The sequence below is a fragment of the Mytilus edulis genome, chromosome 6 (genome assembly GCF_963676685.1).
Source record: "Mytilus edulis chromosome 6, xbMytEdul2.2, whole genome shotgun sequence".
Classification (NCBI taxonomy): domain Eukaryota; kingdom Metazoa; phylum Mollusca; class Bivalvia; order Mytilida; family Mytilidae; genus Mytilus; species Mytilus edulis.
Window position 1 is genome coordinate 22454823 of NC_092349.1, and position 16814 is coordinate 22471636.

Genomic DNA, 16814 nt, shown 5'->3' on the forward strand with positions numbered 1-16814 from the left:
TGATAAATATTTCCGGTTATGGAATACTTTCTTCTGCATTTATTTCCATATTTTTTCTAGAAATTCACAATTGCATGTTTGTAGTATAATTATTGTGTGTGTACTAAAAAGGGTGTGTCGGTTATGGTCTTGTAGACCTAGACTTATCCTCATCTGGTATCCATAGCCTATATGTTTCCTCCTTTGTAATATGTAGAATAGTTCCAATTTGATTTCTCTGATGGGGATACGACATTTGTTTATACAATCGGTTTTTTTTTTAAATTTCTTCTGTCTATTTTTTTAGGTATTGTTCTCTCTTTTTTTTATTGATAAGCTCTTCAAATAGTTTATTGTTCTTGATATTTTTTACTTTTTATTGATTTCGTCTGTTTATATATGTTTCTTCTTTGAATTCGTTAAACATGTTAAATACTCTTTTAGATTATTATGTTGATTTGTATGTAAAACGTTTCGCTGATTGCTTTAAATACTCTAAAAAATACACACGCTTATCTACTACACTTTGCAGGATCTATCTTAACGCTATAACATAGAAAGCGAAAGAAACTGCTGTAAATCTTATTGGAATAACAATCATCTCTCAAACAGAGACTGATAGTACAAACTATTCTCAAAAAGGATAACACCATATAGAACTCTCTAAAATAGAGACTATTAAAATATATTATACTCAAGAAAAATAACAAATATAAAGTAATACCTTAAGGTTGCACTTTGTAACTACAGCTGTTTCTCAAAACACGCCTCTTTTGGGGAGATCTTGAATATTCATAGAAAATTATTTTGTTTACATACAGGTTCCCAGTTATACTCTCTGTGTTCCATCTCACAGAGACATAACTTGGGAATGTTACCAGTAAACAAACATGTGCATATTGTTTACATTGAAAGCTGTGGTAACCTTTCATTCGAGGTAGGGGTAGTTAAAAAAATTAGTGTTAGTTTAAACTCTGAGAAGTTCAGGGCATATAAACGTGCCACACAGCCCTTTATTTTGACCTTTGAAAAAAATTGTGGTGCATATGAACTTTCAATTCTAGGATAAGATTTTTTTTCAAAACTTCATAGTAAAAGTGGTACAATTTTAGCCGTAAAAGGACTTCCTATGGGAAATTGCATTGTCAATATTTACAGAAATGCAACCGCTCAAATAGAGACTGCTTAGTTCAGTTGTTCTCAAATAGAATAACAAATCAAGATACTAAATTTCTCAAATAAAGTACTGAAATCATAAGCAATGAAGAAGAAAAAAGGAAAACAAAACAAAACAATATTTGAGTAAATTAAACACTCATAATAGAAGGAGAAAACATTTTATAAAGAACAATCAACACGATGCAAAAATTGAGAAAGCGTTAAATTACATAGATATCTTTACTCAAAAAAACCTAACTAATGATGAGAAAGAATAGCTTTAAAAAATTTTCGAGCGAATAAAAATATTATAATTAAAATCTGATAAGAACTCATCCACAGTCGTTCTTGATAAGAAATCATACATTAAACAGGCAATGGTTATACTAAATAAACATACATTATGAACAAATCCAGGAGTGTCATACAGCAAATATTTCAGAAACTATAAATGGAATGCTGAAAAAATTACAAGATGATAATTACCTTGATAACACTACATATGAGTATTTAACAAGATACGAAAATAAAAGACTAGGAAGATTATATATACTACCAAAGATACACAAATTAAGTCAAACTGATCGAGACAAAATAAAAGCAAACAGTGAACATTTAAATGAAGTTCAAATCCCTGGCAGACCAATTGTTTCGTTATGCAACAGTCCGGTTGAAAGAATGGGTCAATTTATAGACTATTTTCTCAATCATGTTGTGAGCACACTTTGGATATATACAAAGGACACGACCGAGTTCGAAATTGAAAGTGTAAAAGTGCTTTAAAATATCCTATCATGCAGTTTTGATATTGTGAGTTTGTACAATTCACTCACACACAAAGAAATAATTGAGGCGGTCGATAGAGCATGGCCAAAAATACTCGAAATTAAATATGATATTCCTCTTTCATCCAAAAATGAAATACTCGAGCTGTTGAATTGCGTGCTAACAAATAATGAATTGAATTTAATGACATAATATTCAAACAGAGATGTTGGATTCTTATGGGAAACCCAATGAGTCCTAGTTCAGCTGATATCAGAATGTTTGAGATAATTTTAAAATACTTGATCGATTACCGTTTAAAAACAATATCACTCATTTATCAATTCATCGGGACGATGGCTTTGTCCTATTTGATTCCAGTGAAGACAATCTTATGACTTTCTTCGACATCGCTAATACTATACACCCATTAATTAGATTTACACATGATATATCATCAGAAAGTATACAGTTTCTAGACATAACTGTCAACGATGGAAAAAAACGAAATTTTAGACGTCAAACTATATAGAAAACCAACTGATAATTTCCAATACCTGGAACGAACATCAACCCACCCTACATCCGTATTTAAAGGATTCATTACTTCAGAAATTAACGTTTTAGTAAAGAAGTCCCACTTTTTAAGTCTATACTTTTTAAAAGAGGACATTACGAAAATGAAATTGACAACATTATAATTAATACAACAAAACAAGAAAGAAAACAAACTTTGAAATACAATTATAAAAATAAGAAAGCGGCTCCAACACTCATTTTTGCGACAAGATTTAACTAGGCATTTAAAGGAATCGGAAGTGATTTAAGGAAACATTGGCAACTAATCGAACAAAACAGAAATACAAAATATATGTTTCCAAAACCACAAAACCACCACGTACAAAAGGCATAAAAATCTAAAAGAATATTTAAGGAATTCTACAATGATGTGATCATATAAAGTCAAATAAAAGATAAAAATATCACACACAATAGAACTGCTAAAATAAAGAGAGAAATAAATAACAAAAAACAGATAAAAACAAAAAAGAAACAAACAAACTAAAACGTATGAACAGGTGTCGTACCCCCATAAGAGAAATCAAATTGGAACTATTCTACATATTACAAAGGAGGAAGCATATAGGCTGGGGATACCTGATGCGGATAAGCCTAGGTATACAAGACCATAACCGAAACACCCTTTTTTAGTACACACACAATATTTACACTACAAACATGCAATTGTGAATTTCTAGAAAAATATGAACATAAATGCAGAAGAAAGTATTCCATAACCGGAAATAATTATCATACACTGAGCTTATCAGCTCTTAATTATACTAAATGTATGCACAAAGCAAATTGAATTAAAAACGAATGATTATGATAAGATATACTGATTTGGTCCTGGACCCGATTGTTTTAAAAGGTTAATAATTAGTCTTTTCGAAAATCAAGAATAAAAGCACCCCAAAAGTTATTAAACCCTAGCATCTGTACTTATTCAAGCACATAGACACAACTATTGATACAAATATTCTTCGTTAATGAAACTTAAGAAAATGCATATCAAGTTCATTGCATTTCATATGACAGGGGAAAAAAGGAAAAAAGGAACGTTATATGACTTATTGGGGTGAAAATTGAGTAATAATACTGCTATGTGATGAGTTATATAAAACTGCTTGTAAAAGTTGGTTTGTATGTTATATCAAACTTTTATGTATCAAAATTTCTTACGAATTTGTTGTGCCACCTTTTTGTGTGAAAATTTATTATTGGTGATATATAATATTAGAAATGTAATATACTTTGACTGACGGTAAGATTTAAAAAAAATGTTACATACATTTGAAAATCGTCCAATTCACTCAATTTATATGTTCATCTGATATTAAAGTTTGATGTAAAATAAAAGCTGATACATCACTCTTTAATCTGATACCAATTTTTTGATGATATCTTTGTTCGGGAATTTATTATAAGCGTTCCCGTGTTTGAAAATGAGAAAGTAAAAAATCCGAAAATCACACTTTAATACGTAAGCGTATTAGCGCCACACAACTTTCATTTTAGTATCTCTTCCTATGTTTGCGTTAAAACGCAAACTCAAACCTTTTTCGTTATAACGCAAACATTTGCAATATAACGCAAACATTTGTTTTATCTTATTTCTTATTCAAGATTCAAACGAAACAGCAGTTATTAATTGAGGAGGCTGTATATATTAAAGTTTATTACCTTTGTAGTCATTGCAAAGTTAAATGATTGAATAATTAGAACATAACATTGACTAATGATGAGAACATAAGAAGATGTGGTATGAGTGCCGATAAAAAAAACTCTCCATCTAAGTCACTATTTGCAAAAGAAACCATCATAGGCAAAAGTACGGTCTTTAACACGGAGCATTGGCTCCTACCGAAAAGTAAACTATACAGGCCCCCAAAAACGATACCCATGTTACTACTAGTATATGTATTACAAAGAAACTTGAGTTAATTGAAGTTATACCGAAGAACAAAAATCAATCCCGCTTATATAGCTATAACCGTGTGAATGGATTAGAAACTCTGCGACCTGATACTAAAATACATAATGATTATTTAGGATCTTTCTTTCTTTGTGTGTGTGTGGGTGGGTGGTCCGGGAGTAAATATTTCCACCTGTTTTTTAAAGATCAATGCTTTAGTAATGAGATACGAATGGAATAAAAGAAAATCTTGAAACAAAGGAGATATCAAAAGATTTTTTTCCTTAAAAAATGTTTACTTTTTAAAATTATTTATTCGCTACTAAATTGTGCTTTTTTTAATATTTTGAATCAATTTGTAGTAAACACTATTGGTAATTTTGGATGATCATGCTATTTAGATAATAATCAATTTCTGTTGTTATGAAAAACAATGAACTTTGTTTGCGGGACGTAGAAACAGTGGTTTCAAGAAACTTCGCTCGTCACACCATTTGACAAAATCCATTGTTATTCGTACCAATAGATCTATTCATTTTACATTTATTCATCTCAGCTCCTTTGTTCTAGCAAGGGTGATCTAAGCCGGATCATCCCTACCAGATCACCCCAGCTTGAGTTTCCTCGTTTTGCAAGATTCCTTTGTTTTGAAACAATTTGGTGGGAATGTCCAATCCACGATACACATTTTCAATATTTATGTAGAAAACAATTGTCTATGCTGAGATTGGATTTCAAGACCTTTAGCATATCAACCCACGACACCTAGCCCTATACAAGATTGACTGGATAACAATTCTCATTAATTTAACATATTTAAAGGAAGCAATAAGTGGGGCGAGTTGGCTGACCTTAATTCAGTGGGGTTTTAACTCTTTTCATAATAAGGCGAGTTGTCCATGTTGTCAGACTGTTTTAAAATGGGATTTTATCCTTTTTCATAAATGGGGTGAGTTGATTAAGAAGACTGGGGCGATTGTTTTAGAAAGTTGCGATTCTGTGTGGGCCGATTAACCAGTGGGGCGAATTGACATGGTTTTATATTTTAACATCGTGTTCGGGGTTCATAAAGGATATATATTATATAGTAAAATAAAATGTATAAAGTATATTATAATGGTTTTGTGGCGTACTAAACTATTTTTATTAATTGTAAATGGTTTGTCGTCTAAACTAAAACAGCATGGATGTAAAATAGTTATCCACTTCGGACTTGATGTGTCAGTGTAAGATCACACTAACACACCGCGTCCTCGTGGGATAACTATTACATATACCCCCACACCAAAATCAAAAGAATTAAAAAGGCTCACCTTGCCTATTTATTAATGAAAATAACTCCTGATTCTTAAATTATATGACCTTTACCGTTTAATCAACTATTGCTTTTCTTATTAATCATTGACCTTCAACTATTCGGCTTTTAATCGTTCCTGGTGAAGGTCAATCTAGAAATACACGTTGGAGTCATACAGTTTGTAACATATTGTTTTTATTACTTATCGATTGCATGACGATCATATAGCGTTTTATCATTGATATTAGTTCTGAGTATTGGTACGGAAGGAAGACCAAATCCATGATGTCGCAATGAACGATAGTATTAGCCTCAAAAATTAAATGTTGTTGATGTATATTTTACACTGCTACACGCTATACACGCTGAAGTAAGGAGAAATACCAGCTATTAGGAAAAAGTAGTGTATTCAGGATTTGCTATAACCACGGATAATAATCAGACCTTGAACATTGTTCAGGGAATAACCGTGCGCCTTATAGTCAGCTTGACATTACCAAATGACAATCAATATTTTTAGCTTATTTTGATTCCCAGATAATGCTCTTCCTACTTAAAGTATCAATTCTAAATATTAGAATATTTTTTTATTTCACCTTAGTACATCCTGAATAGTTTTAAAATCTAAAAACCAGAGATTCAGGATACGGTTAATTCATGTGTTGTCAAATTTGTTTAGAGAAAAAAACCGCTTTTTTGTTTAAATCATTTATTTTGTAGTTGATTTGATACAATGCGTGTTTTTTTTTTTTATATTCCTAACTAAGAATGATCATAACCAGAGCTGTGTTTCTTGTTTTAAGGTAGCACTACAGTCTAACAATGATTTTTTGATCATATTTTTTTTATCACATAATTTTGAAATAAGTATTATTCTGCACAGTTTGTAAAAATCCCAAAGTTATTATCATATCACAACAGGGAGTAAATTGATAATGAATTTATGTAAATAAAAGCACGTGGTAATTAATCTAAATATATAGGCATTTGGGAGGGGCTTATATGTCAATCATCTGTTGATACCAGTGTCCAGCTGTTAATCCCTGACCACAAGATAAATATTGTAGTCTTATCTCATTGTTTTGCGGGCGCACTAAGTTTGCGCGCATTTGGGGATTAAAATCTTTTATGTTTGCGCGCAGCTTTTGATTACATTTGCGCGCATTTATCTTACAGGTAAACTCAGGTAAAAAAGGGTACATAATGAAATATAAATTATACAAAAATTCATTAACTTTGAAAATATATTGTAATCATATATTGTTCATATTGTATTCTAAGACAAAATATAAAGTGTGCATGGTTAATTCTGTTATAACTAAAGGCATACATGTAACATCATTGCGAATTTTCAGGGTGAGCAAGTACCCCGAATAGTGATCTCTTTAAAATTCTAAATAATCTAAGTTAGTTTGTAAAGTTTTGTCAAGGCACGAACATTTGAGGATGTTTTTATTATAGCAAATCGGGGGTAAAATCATTAGTATATGATGAGTATTAAACTTTCCGGATTGATAGAATATAATGCAACCGACTTATCCTGCTTGTATCCAATTTCTACCTCCTTGTGGGTGAGAAGGTCACTTAGACTATAAGTGCCTAACAAGATTTTGTGAGGTAGACGAAATTGACTTTAAAACGATCGTATTGACTTTTGATGTGCAGAAATAGGCAGATCGGACATATTTTGACTTTAGTTACTTACTTCTTAAGTTTGGGATTAATTGTACTCAACATATTCCAATGAGACTGAAAAATGATTTTTTTTATTATGATAAATAATAATTTAACCTGCCGTAGTCGTGCGTAAAATATATTTCGGTATTTCTCTTACGAAAATGACTTGTTTAACGGAACAAAACGTATTATTTGTAAACTTTCTCTTTACTCTTCACAATAGGCTTTTAAAAAATAACCTTTCCAACTGTATATTCCAAAATTTTTGTGAAAATCGAATAAGTGGCAATTCTTACCTTTCATACCTTAACTTTCATTGATAAAACATAATATTGACTCGTCCAGTGTCCAGTTTGAAGGTCATTTTAGTTACCGGTCACATTCATGCACGTTCTAATTAATCAATAGTCATGTATGAAAAACACAAACAAGTTTGAAGGTAAACTAATAACAACTTAATCCAATCAAATTGCCTACGATTCAATAACAATGACCAGTCCACATCATAAAAATGTATAGGGGTAAACTGGGTAGGGAGAAAATGTCAGATATATTAAGTTCATTATTTTGCAATAACGAGTAAAAATTTGTTAACCAATAGATTTGTTATAATTTCATAATCATGTCGTTATGTATTGGTATAGTTTTTGGATCTTTCATTAGCGTATTTAAGGCTGTAGAAAGTTTGGCCTTCAAAAGTCAACATAATCATTGACTTTATAAAGAAAATTCGCCTTTTTAAAACATTGAATGTTTCACAAATAATACGCGACAACAAAGCAAAATCATTTCTTAAAACACTGCAAAAAAAATAATTCTGATTGATGCAGTGGTATTGTCATAAATTGCACTGGAGTGAACAGTGGTACATCAAACGTCGAATTCCCTCACACAATGTTATCACACACTATAACGGAAAGGGTACTTTTACTTAAAAATAATTGAATAAATTTATAGATAAATAAGTGTTATTGCCTAAGCTTACCTGAGTTTACCTGTCAAATAAATGCGCGCAATTGTAATGAAAAGCTGCGCGCAAACGTAATGATTTTTGCTCGCAAATGTAATGTTAATGCGCGCAAACGTAATGCACCGTGTTTTGCAACACAAATTATTTATATAACATAGAAGTGAACAAAGAAAAAGAAAAAAAACTAAAGGGAAAAAATCTACCAAAAAAGAAAAAAAGTACTATGGAAAAGAGTTGGGAAGTATTTTTGAAAGCCTCTGACTGCCTGTATAAATTTCTTCTCTTTGGTCTTCTTCATCTAAATACAGTTTTATGAATTTTAACTAATTTTCAGTTGATGTGTATTTTTTCAGTCCCATTAAATTAAATGTATTTTCAAGAAAAGGGTGGTCTTGATCTTTTTATGAACATGTTTTTTGATGCACACTTTTAATTTTTAGCTAATTTCAGACATAGTTTATTTCTTTTTTAAAATTAAAATTAAGGGGAAATTCAGTTTTTAGGTTATTTCTCAGAACGATTTTTCATGAGAATTGTAAGGAAAAAATGAAAATAGAAACTTTATGTGTACCCCCTTGACGTGACTTTGATATATAAGATTAAAGGGTGTATTTTCTACAATACCATGTCCCAGTTTTTGGATAATTTGTTTCTAAATGAATTTATAGGTCTCCAAAGATGAAAGGTGAAATGAGGTTTGGCACCCAGCAGTTAAATCAATATATCTTCTTACTGGAGGCATATATCAAAAATCTGAGACACGGTTTTGGAGATTGTATATGGTTGATTACAGGGATGCAAACAAATTTTTACTACCATTTGACATGAATGTGCCATTTTCATTCAAGTTGGAAGACCACTTTTTTGGCAATTAATGAGCTATATTTTGAGATAATTCAAACCAAAACTAAAATTTATATTTAAATTAAGAAAGAGTATTATTTCAGCTTTAAAATAAGTTAAAGATTTAAAAAATCCATTGAGAAGTTTTGGAGTGTTGATTGGAGTCAGAAAATTCTGACTGTAGTGCTACCTTAAAATGAATTCTCCACTTTTGAGAAACATTTTTTTTGTTATGAATTTACCGCTTACAACTACATGTAGTTGACTCTTGGTTTAATTTTTATATTTTAATATTTACGGAACAGTGACCGTTCATGTCACTTTTTTTTCCTTTAGATTCTTTCCCCTTTTCTTCCGCCTCGCAATCTACAGTTACCCTTCTTTCACCCTGTTTTTAGTGAAAATTTCAAAATTTCAAAAAAAATATCAAAATTTGGAATGTTGATATTTCAAACTTTGATTAAAATTCCCAGAAAATAAGATTTAAGCTTTTAAATTTTTTGAATTGATCAGTGTTACACGGACCAAAATTTCTTTATTAAACGTTGTATGTAAAAAAAAATCAAAACTCTTGACTTGCCTTGTGCGATAACAGTTAAACAGTTACCATAATCACAGATAAACGTTACGACCATCCTAAACAAGTTTGATGTTTTAGTTACGATCATCATGCTTGAATTTTTGAATAAGTATTTAACGAAAATTCGAATGTTGTTATGTATCAAATTTTATTTCAATATCAACGCATGGACGTTTATTATGTCTGAGACAAGCGGTTTGGCTCAAATCAACCTTTGACTGCAGGAAAATAGGAACAGAAAAACTGAACTCTAGGGTTGTCTCCCAATTTCGGCTAATCGCTCACCCCTAGAAAATGTAGTTACGGCCCTGTAATAAAAGTAAGGTAAGCGTTCCTGAGATAATATACCTTAAGTTAAATGAAACCCATTTAGAGACATTCCAAGTGAATTCAAATTATGTTTATTCTTTTATAATTAAAAGACTTGGAATTCTATATTAGAAGATAATGATTACATACAATTAGTTAATACAGAAACGGAATGCTGCTTTATGGGTAATCGTAATTTAAAAAACCTTGATTTAGCATGGGATATATTTAAAATAAAGGTAAGGGAGGCAACTATAGCTTATTGTAAATCTAAAGCAAAATTTACAAGAGAAAACTCTTGAAAAAAAATTAGAAATTAAATTGAAAATTAGAGATGAGAAAAAAATTTGAGAATAATGTTTTAGATAAAGATATTGAAGAACTTGAAAATAGTATAACAAAAATTTATGAACAAGAGGCTAAAGCGGCTCAAATAAGATCACGATAGAAAGTGGTTGAATTTGGGGGAAAACATATCTCGTACGTTATAGGTTTAGAAAAACAGAGACAGGTAAAAAAGTCAATCAATGAATTAATACGGGTAAATGATAAGATTTTAACGGATTAAAGTGATATATTATGTAGTATTATATACCTATATGGAGTTATTTTCTTTTAGAACGACAGGTCATTCTTTTTCAGAATCAACCCGGACGATACCATGTTTCAATGCTATATGCTCCAAGGCATAGAATAATGACCTGTGTGAGGTCATTATTTTCCTTGATAAACATGCAATCTATGATTTACCTCAAAACTTTATTCGTTTAATAGTTTTTTGTTGCCGATTTGGAAATTTATTTTTTAAAAATCAATAGATGATAGGTGTAAAAGAAACAGTCATTGTAGTCCCGCATTTTAATTTTAGAAATAAATAACGTGAAGTACGTGAAGTTTTGTTAATTTATCGCTACAATAAAGAAACATCATCAAATATGTCAGATGAATTTTAATGTAGACTTTCATAAAATTAATCCAGATTCAACATATTCGTGTGTAAGATTTGAAAATCTTATTGAGACAAACTGAATAGGTTGATTGATTTTTGGTTGCTTGCTTAACGTCCAGTGGCAAATATTTCATGCATATTCAGAACGATGCACACTGAATAGGGAATCATACTGTGACCTTCAATTATATTCGTCTCCGTGTCAGTTCTTAACTTTTTTAAAATTTATGTATACCTTTTACTCTATCAAATGATCAACTAATACTAATAAGATAATCTTATATTCTATTAAATAACATTAACGTAACTCACAAAAGGGTCGGGTGCGGAGGATATATAGTTATATCCTGATTATCTTTTAATAAAATGTATTGCTATTCAAAAGGTTTTTCTTGTCGTAGAACACACCTCGAGGTGTCAGGATTGTTCAAAGATAGCCTAAGACCTCCCTCCGGTCGGTCTTTCATTTGATCAATCCTGACACCCCTCGGTGTGTTCTAAGACAAGAAAAACCTTAAAATATGCATTATGTATAACTTAAAGAGTACTATCAAAAGTTATACTCGACGCACAGCCCTGATAAAACATCAAGTGATAAATATATATTTGAGACAAAACATGAGAAAAAAATGGATGAAATGATTAATGAATCTGCGATGGGGATATACCATTAGAAGAATGCTTTGCTCCTATTTATGAAATGAAACTTAATAAATCTCTTGGATTAGATGGTTTACCCGGCCACGTCTACTTGTATTTTTGTCCATCTAATGAGTTAAGCCTTTTTCAACTGATTTTTATAGTTCGTTCTTATGTTGTACTGTTATACCACTGTCCCAGGTTAGGTGGAGGGTTAGGATCCCGCTAACATGTTTAACACCGCCACATTATTTATGTATGTGCCTGTCCCAAGTCAGGAGCCTGTTGTTCAGTGGTTGCCTGTTATAGCTGACTATGCGGTATGGGCTTTGTTCATTGTTGAAGGCCGTACGGTGACCTATAGTTGTTAATGTCTGTGTCATTTTAGTCTTTTGTGGATAGTTTTCTCATAGGAAATCATACCACATCTTCTTTTTTATATAACAGTTGAAGTTCATAGAAAATTTTGGGATAAATTAAAGTTCATAGTAGTAAACATTCTTAATATTGGATATCAAGATCAAACACTTAGTACATAATAACAGCGCACAAGTGTATTTACGCTATTATTAAAAAAAAAGTTATCCATTGTCACTAAATAATGACCGTCCTATTTCTCTTTTAAATATTAACATGAAACCTCTATCGTTCGCTCTAGCACACCGATTGAAAAAATCCTACCAAAACTTGTTAACGAAGACCAGACTGGATATGTTAAGAATAGATATTGGTTTTAATCTTAGACAGATACAAGATATTATTGATTTCACTGATTTGAATAGAATTAAGTAAGGGGGGGGGGGGGGGGGGGCTATAGTCTTTATTGATTTTTCTGAAGCGTTTGACTCTTTAGAATGGAATTCTATGTTTTTAGTTTTTAAACATTTTAGATTAAATGATTCTTTTATAAGATGGGTTAAGACTTTATATAGCGATATTTAAACATTTGTTATGCATAATGGTTGATATCTGAGGTCAAACGAAAAAAACCAGAAACATTTACAGATACATGTATAATAAAACAAATATTATGGAACAATACATTTGTTAAATTTGAAAACAAAGCTAATTTTTTTTAATTGGATTAAAAGCGATTTTATTTATGTAAATGATATCATAGATGAAAGAGGCTGTATTTGCCAAGACATCATTTTAAATAAACAAAACAAAAAATCAAACTGGATAGCTGAAATTAATTTAATAAAAAAATCAATACCAACAGACTGGGAAACAATCTTAAAATTAGAAAGTTCTGTAAAAATGTGCTGTTAATATAAAAAGAAACCAATTTATACATTTGTTATATTGGAAGGCTTACCTATTAAATTAGATCACCATCAAAAACTTTTATATAGTTAAAAAGTTAATTTGAACCAGCTTTTGAACACAAAATATGACTGCGTATATATGAAAATAAAATAAAATTTTTATATGGAAATTACTACAACATATTCTACCTACAAGAAGAAGATTATGATCACTTCTTTATACTTTGTCCGTAAAACATTTTTGGAATAAAATGAATGAAGTTTTGAAGAACAGTAAAATAACTTTTAAAATAAAACTGAGACACTGGGTATTTGGATATAAAACTTGGAAGAAGAATATTTTGACGTTAACTATGTTTTAGCAATTGTTGGTTTTCAGCCTACAAAGCCTATTACATATCTGATCAAAAGACAAAAAACATCAATGTTTTCTCAAATTTTCTTAATGAGTTCAATAGAAAAGCATGTTTGACAATTAATAATGTTTTATCAACTATTAGAAATCATATGAATATTCAAAAATAAGTGATATTATTTAATATATATTTGATGTATAAATGTACATGTAATGTGAATCTTACAACTAATTACTTCCCTGTGTAATTAGTGGAATGTAACAGGGAACATCAGGAGGAGCTTGGACTCCGGAAGGATATTGGAACAAGCTGATATTTGAAATAAAGATTTAATTTTTTTAATTTTTTTTTTTTTTTTTTAAATAGACAAATAGTTTGTTTTATAAGGGACGGATTAGGGTGCAGTTTTATTTATATTGCACGTTCACTCTGTTTTCAAGATATTTTCGGTGACGTACTTTTGTATACGCTTCTGGAGCACCTAGGATCACGCGCAGTTTTCGGTTGGGTTCGAGTGGTTCAGCCAGTTTTATATGTTTTGTTTTATAAACACAAAACAAAATTGAAAAAAAAAGAGAAAAACACCACAACTGTTTCAACATTTTTACAGTGTAATACATGTGTACACATATTACTTTTGATATTATGCATTACAAAAACTCGATTCACTTTACACGCAGTTCATAATTCATAATATGAAGACAATTTGATTAGTGTACAGAAGCAACAAGTAGATGATTATATTGATTTGTAAATTACTGATATTTGAAAGAAAATAAAACATGCAATAAATATTTTAAAACCTACAAAATATAGAATTACTTTACTGTAAATATTAAACTTAAATACATTACAACCTGTTACCAACTATTCACGCAAGTCAGTCATGCAATTTTAACTTGCGCAGTTTTGTAATACATTTCACAGATACAGTCACACCATATTGGTATGTAGTATACATTTTAATTTCATTGATTTATTTGATTAAAATAACCATAAAATCAATTTTCATCGTAAAATTCGTATTTGACCTGAATATACAAAATGTACATTATGTTTAATGTAATGCCGGACTTTTATACAAATTTGAACATTTGGCTTAAATTTCGTCCAAGAATAAGCCCAAACATATAGCATCTGCAAAAAAACCCGATCTTACAAAGCATTTATTTGTGATTGTTTCAAATGATAATAGCAGTCACACCAATATTTTTCATATTAAATGTCTAAAAATATGACAACTTTACTACTTTTAAAAGTCTCCCATCGGAAAACCAAGTGTTTAATAAGGCTAACAACATATTCTTATTATGTACTACAATACGATTTTTGATAAGATTAATACATCAACACACATGTAAACGGCAGCGGTAATTCTCTATGTCAACGTAAAAACACATGAAATACCACACTGTGTATTTGTTCAGCATATTATTCTATTCTCATAAAGAGGAACAAGATACAATTTAGACTACAATCGGTGTTTTTCTTACCATTTGTCTTTTGTTGTACTGCAGCGGTTGTCGTAGTTTGCTAACTGTAGTACTTTTTTAACGTTCATTCCGTTCTTAAAATTCAGGCCTTTGTTAGGTCTTTTTTTGCATTATGTCATGTCGGTGCCGTTACAAGCGGCTCATCGCTATACCGACACAGAGATTAGAATGTTTTTATTCCCAAGGTAACTGTTCACAGGAAGAAAATTTACCATGCCTAGACACTTTTCTGACCCTGAGCCAACCAGTATTACACTGGTAAAAATGCCACACATGTGAACATGCGTGACACATGCGTTTCACATACATGTGTGTCGCACGCATGTGAAAGAGACGTTTCATGCCACACATGTGACACATGTGTGAAAAACGAATGTGATACGCATGATATACACATGTGATCATGCGTTTCACATGTGAATCATATGTGTAAGGAAAAACACCTGTGATACATGCGTGATTTCTGCATACAAAAGGCATGGTGCCTGTATTAAAAATTTTGCAAAATGTGTGATACGCATGATATACACATGTGATCATGCGTTTCACATGTGAATCACATGTGTAAGGAAATACACCTGTGATACATGCGTGATTTCGGCATGTAAAAGGCATGGTGCCTGTATTAAATATTTTTCAAAATGTATTCCTATTTGTCCAATTGCCATGATCATTGACATGTATCGAAGTTCTAATGTGAATTAAATGGGTTATACATGGGGTTTCCATATATATACACAGGCAAATGTTGTTCAGGTAAATTTCGTGAGATTCACCTGAAACAAGCTTATAAATGAAACTCGCGTTCAATTATTGTGAATTGAGTTCAGCTAACATGAAATTCATGTTAAATTTTTCATGTGAGGCTAACCTGAATCAAGCATTCGTATTAATTTTTCTAAAATGAAATGAAGGTGAATTGAGCACCAATCACACAAATTCACAGTATTTGAGTATATTTTTAGATAAGTCAATGCTAATCTAGTGCACATTCTATTTTGATATAAATAAATATTCTTCTTGGTCTTGACTATGTGTTCATACTTCAATTGTATTTTACTTTATTGATCCTTATCAATACAAATCCAAACTCACAATATCTCCAATGCAAGAGACAAGATGTAATAAAACAAAGAAGGCAAGCAAATATCCAGGTCACCTTAAGTTCACTCTTAGCATTTTGTTGGTTATGTTCAAGTCGCAATATTTTTTAAAAAGTGATGTAAGGATTGGTAATTCAATTATAGAATATGTATGCACTGATGAATATTTCATTTTTAATATGTATATATAATACCCCAGTCCCACTAGGCCACGATCGCACTACGATCTGTGAAAAAAATGAAAATTTTGATGATCGTAGTACGATCGTGTAGATCGCAGTAAGGTCGTATCACGGTCGTGGTGAGGTCTTCAAGATCGTGATGAGCGTGGCCATCTTTGAACATGTTCAAAACAATCGTGGTGCGGTCGTGGCCAAATCAGGTCGTAGTAGAAGCGTAGTGAGAGCGCACTACAATCGTAGTAAGATCGCAAAGGTCGCTGTACCATCGTAGTGAGAGCGTAGCGAAAGCGTGATTCTATTCGGAGAAACTGCGCTACGATCTCATTGCGACGTTATTACGACCTCACTACGATCATCACGTTCTCACCGCGACCAAACTACGCTTCCACTACGACTATACAACGCTGTTCACGACCATAGTACGATTCTAGCACGCCCTTGCCGTCCTCATCACGCTCTTCTTACGACCTGACTACGTTCATTCTACGACCATTATTCTCATTGTCATTTTCCCATAAAATATATTAATTCTCTCCAGGTTTTGTTTGTCTGTATGTAATTGGGACTTCTTGTCCATTTTATTTAACGGCTGAACCATGCTTCTTGTTTTCATATAGACTAGACCGTTGGTTTTCCCGTTTAAATGGTTTTACACTAGTAATTTTTGGGGCCTTTTAAATCTTGCTGTTCGGTGTAAGCCAATGCTCCGTGTTGAAGGCCGTATCTAGGCCTATAATTGTTACTTTTAAAAATTGTTACTTGGATTGAGA